This window comes from Littorina saxatilis, linkage group LG15, assembly GCF_037325665.1.
Source record: "Littorina saxatilis isolate snail1 linkage group LG15, US_GU_Lsax_2.0, whole genome shotgun sequence".
Lineage (NCBI taxonomy): Eukaryota > Metazoa > Mollusca > Gastropoda > Littorinimorpha > Littorinidae > Littorina > Littorina saxatilis.
Window position 1 is genome coordinate 26,045,615 of NC_090259.1, and position 5,234 is coordinate 26,050,848.

The 5,234-nt window shown below is 41.3% G+C and overlaps 1 protein-coding gene across 1 annotated transcript in view; it reads left to right on the forward strand.

Annotated features, from left to right (window-relative positions):
- The first annotated feature begins 1,772 nt into the window (after positions 1-1,772).
- LOC138948934 (uncharacterized) overlaps positions 1,773-5,234 on the forward strand; it is an 80,066-nt gene continuing 76,604 nt past the window's right edge. Inside the window, exon 1 of the mRNA XM_070320596.1 lies at positions 1,773-1,879. The gene's annotated coding sequence lies outside the window, so the exon portion shown is untranslated. The remainder of the gene's footprint in view (positions 1,880-5,234) is intronic.

Genomic DNA, 5,234 nt, shown 5'->3' on the forward strand with positions numbered 1-5,234 from the left:
GTTTCGGTGCAAGTAATGTGATTTTTTTTTTTGGTGGCGGTTTAAAGCTGTGTGGGGGAGAAATTAGGCCTGATAACGGACTTAACATTATTGTGCTAGCGGGTGTGTAACTTTCATTGAAGTGGGCTAGTTGGCCGGTTACATTGTGGAAACTGCATGAACTGATGTCTCAGTGCCACGACGGTGATGCGCGGTTGTGTGTGTGTGTGTGTGTGTGTGCCGTGTGTCAGTGTGTGTGTGTGTGTGTATGTGTGTGTGTGAGTGTGTGTGTGTGTGTCACGTGTGTGTGTGTGTGTGTGTGTGAGTGTGTGTGTGTGTGTGTGAGTGTGTGTGTGAGTGTGTGTGTGTGTGTGTGAGTGTGTGTGTGTGTGTGTGTGTGTGTGTGTGTGTGTGTGTGTGTGAGTCAGTGTCACAGTGTGTGTGTGTGCAGTGAGTGTGTGTGTGTGTGAGTCAGTGTGTGTGTGTGAGGTGTGTGTGTGTCAGTGTGTGTGAGTGTGTGTGTGTGAGTCAGTGTCAGTGTGTGTGTGACTGAGTCAGTGTGTGTGTGTGTGTGTGTGTGTGAGTGTGTGTGTGTGTGTGTGTGAGTCAGTGTGAGAGAAAGAAATGAGGTCTTACATTTTTGCCCCCCCCCCCCAAAAAAAAAGCTCTAGAGAGTGATTAATGTTCACTAGAGTGCGGTGGGTGGATAAGTAAAAAGTGCATGGATGTTTTGGTGCCAGCGATGCGAACTGTGGTTCTATTTGTAGCGGAATTTTGTGGGCACAAGTAAATGAGTTTTAATACTCAGCCAAAAGATTGCAAGATTGTGCGGTGTGATTGGGATGTTTCAACTTGTTTTCTAGTGAACACGATCAGACGCACATGTGTTTTTGTGCCATTAAAATTATTTTTAACGTTGATTGAAAATACGATCAACAAAGGGAAGTAATCCATCTAAATGCGTACAACATGATTGTGTAATAGAGTAAGTGGGAGTTATTCGGAACCAGTCTACTGGCACCCGAGAGAATAACAAGCATTGACATATAAACAAGCGACTTTCATCAAATGAGCGACTTTCAGTTTACGCCTAAGAAAAAGCAAAGTTTTGGCTTCGTGTCATTGTTTGTGATTTTCGGCTGTGACATGCGGCAAATGTCTGTTGAACCGTTCCAGCGGATTTACTGCACAAATTCACTTTCAACTTACTTCTGATTTTGACTTCTAGCCAGACGAACGATAAATCAGACACTGAAGACGGTGCCAGCAAAGCTTTTTCTCAAATTTATTTATAGCCGGGGTGTTTAGAAAAAATAAAATTGCGAAAAGTAATAAACACAGACAGAAAACACGCACGCACGCACACAAACACACACACACATTCACACTCACTCACACACTCATAGAAACACAAACACACACACACAAACAGGCACACACTCTGTCTCTGTCTCTGTCTCTGTCTCTCTCTCTCTCTCTCTCTCTCTCTCTCTCTCTCAAACTCCATGGCAGCCTTGATATATCGCCAGAAGGCGTCGCAACACAAATTGTGTGTAAAAAAGTAAACACAGACAGAAAATGTGAGAGCTGCAATTCCCATAGCCACAACGAAAAAGAATAAAAGAAAAAAGAAGAAAAAAAGAAAAACACAAAACAACCCCTCGTTCTGATATCTCGCCAGAAGAAGGCGATGCAAGACAATTTGTACATGTTTCGACGGTTCTTGTGCATTTGTTCTGTTGTTTGTGTGATTGCAGAAACAAGTGACTTTCCTCACACACGTGTGTATTCACGGCCCCGGAGTTTGCCATGGGTGAGACGGGACCTTAATGGAAACCGTTCCTTGCATTGTTTTGCTGTTTTGACTGCTGGAGTTACGCAGTGCACCGAGAAAGTGGAGGTAAAGGCCTCGTTGTTGGTCTTGTGGAAAATGTGTGTTGATTTATTCTTGGACTGAAACATTGGAGTGGTGGGGTTTGAGTTGGGTGGGGAGTTGATGCTCGATGGGTTGGTTGGTTGCTTTGAAGAGGGGAGGTGTTGATGTGTGCTTGTGTGTGTGCCGGTGTGTGTGTGTGTGTTTGTGTGTGCCCGGTGATCGTGCGTGCGTGCGTACGTGTGAGTGTGTGGGTGGGTGTGTGAGTGTGTGTGGGTGTGTGTGTGTAAGAGAAAGAGGGAGTGTGGATGATCATGTCTATCTGTTTGTCTGTGTGTCTTTCACCGCCACGCTTCCGTTCTGCATTATGATACCGGCCTTATGTATCGTGTCGTGTTGTTCTCGCTTAATGTTTATGGATTTCTTCAATCCACCTTCTCTCTTGAAGTACTCTTTTTTGAAACCTTTGTTTTTTTGTCGTTATCTCTGAACCGATTGAATACTGGCATTGTATAACGACTGAAAATCTTCAAATATCTTCAGGAAAAACAGCGATTTCTGGACCCTTTAGTTGTTTGCATCACAAGGAAATGAAAAGTCAGTCAGTGTAACAAAAGAGCCCCATTATCCTCCGAAGATGAAGTATTGCCGCCCATATGGCGGGATAACAGAGTAACCTCCCTGTACCAAGCAGCCCCCTCGCGGCTGAAGAAGCGAACAACAAACAAACCATATTAAATTATCTCTTTATGTGCAATTGTTGGAAAATGGGATGTTCGTGGACAGATAACAGCAACAATATAGGGCAACTTTTCATCTCATCAAAGATCAGTCATTATCCGTCCTTTCCTGTCGAACGACATAATCTTCGCTAGTTTAACCTTCAAAGAAACATATTGCCTGTGTTTTTCCTGCTTCCGGTTTTCCCATAGGACATCAATCACCGGAACTTCAGATGCGGTTTGCGATAGCTCAACTGATCATGATCTATTTTCATCATGGCCGATTGGAGATGAAGCTAAGTGAACCAAAATCATGATACTTTTGGGAAAAGTCGTTATATCTCCACTGATGCGGGTCGGTCGTAACAGAGAGTGGGACGTAATATAGAGGTTGGTTGGTTGGTTTTGGGGTTTTAATGTCCCTTCAGCAGATGCTAGCTGCTATTCGAGACCGGTAGGGGAAAGGCTCCTAATATGGACCGGCTCCTAATATGGACCACCTCCTGTTCTGACAAACTAACGGCGCTAGAGCGCTCAAAACAATTTCATTCGCTTTATTCACCCTCTCTGGATAAGTTGCACATGTCAAAACAGTTGCAGAAACACAAACCTCAAAACCGTTAGGCTTTTTCGCTTTTTATATTTAGTCAAGTTTTGACTAAATATTTTAACATCGAGGGGGAATCGAAACGAGGGTCGTGGTGTATGTGTGTGTGTATGTGTGTGTGTGTGTGTGTGTGTGTGTGTGTGTGTGCGTGCGTGCGTGCGTGCGTGCGTGTAGAGCGATTCAGACCAAACTACTGGACCGATCTTTATGAAATTTGACATGAGAGTTCCTTGGATTGATATCCCCATACGTATTTTTCATTTTTTTGATAAATGTCTTTGATGACGTCATATCCGGCTTTTCGTGAAAGTTGAGGCGGCACTGTCACGCCCTCATTTTTCAACCAAATTGGTTGAAATTTTGGTCAAGTAATCTTCGACGAAGCCCGGGGTTCGGTATTGCATTTCAGCTTGGTGGCTTAAAAATTAATTAATGACTTTGGTCATTAAAAATCTGAAAATTGTAAAAAAAAAATAAAAATTTATAAAACGATCCAAATTTACGTTTATCTTATTCTCCATCATTTGCTGATTCCAAAAACATATAAATATGTTATATTCGGATTAAAAACAAGCTCTGAAAATTAAATATATAAAAATTATTATCAAAATTAATTTGTCCAAATCAATTTAAAAACACTTTCATCTTATTCCTTGTCGGTTCCTGATTCCAAAAACATATAGATATGATATGTTTGGATTAAAAACACGCTCAGAAAGTTAAAACGAAGAGAGGTACAGAAAAGCGTGCTATCCTTCTTAGCGCAACTACTACCCCGCTCTTCTTGTCAATTTCACTGCCTTTGCCATGAGCGATGGCCTGACGATGCTACGAGTTGGTTGGTTGGTTGGTTTTTGGGGTTTAATGTCTCTTCAGCAGATGCTAGCTGCTATTCGAGACCGGATGCTAAGAGTAAAATGGCATTGCGTTTCATTCTGTGAGTTCGACAGCTACTTGACTAAATATTGTATTTTCGCCTTACGCGACTTGTTTATATTTAGTCAAGTTTTGACTAAATATTTTAACATCGAGGGGGAATCGAAACGAGGGTATGGTCTATGTGTGTCTGTCTGTCTGTGCGTGTGTGTGTGTGTGTGTAGAGCGATTCAGACTAAACTACTGGACCGATCTTTATGAAATTTGACATGAGAGTTCCTGGGTATGAAATCCCCGAACGTTTTTTTCATTTTTTTGATAAATGTCTTTGATGACGTCATATCCGGCTTTTCGTGAAAGTTGAGGCGGCACTGTCACGCCCTCATTTTTCAACCAAATTGGTTGAAATTTTGGTCAAGTAATCTTCGACAAAGCCCGGGGTTCGGTATTGCATTTCAGCTTGGTGGCTTAAAAATTAATTAATGACTTTGGTCATTAAAAATCTGAAAATTGTAAAAAAAAATAAAAATTTATAAAACGATCCAAATTTACGTTTATCTTATTCTCCATCATTTGCTGATTCCAAAAACATATAAATATGTTATATTCGGATTAAAAACAAGCTCTGAAAATTAAATATATAAAAATTATTATCAAATTTTTTTTTTCGAAATCGTTTTAAAAACACTTTCATCTTATTCCTTGTCGGTTCCTCATTCCAAAAACATATAGATATGATATGTTTGGATTAAAAACACGCTCAGAAAGTTAAAACGAAGAGAGGTACAGAAAAGCGTGCTATCCTTCTCAGCGCAACGAATACCCCGCTCTTCTTGTCAATTCCACGTGCACTGCCTTTGCCACGGGCGGTGGAGTGACGATGCTACGAGTATACGGTCTTGCTGCGTTGCGTTGCGTTCAGTTTCATTCTGTGAGTTCGACAGCTACTTGACTAAATATTGTATTTTCGCCTTACGCGACTTGTTTCACTTTTGGCAGCGTTCACTCTAAATTTGCCGCCTAAAACGGACTCGTTTCTGTCCACAGCCAAAGCTTTCATAACACAAAAATGGCTATATATGATAGCTAAGACAGTATTTGTTACATTTTAACAGTGTGTACCCCGAGTTTCTACTGCAAACAAAAAATAATAGCAAAACCTCAAAGTATGTGTGAG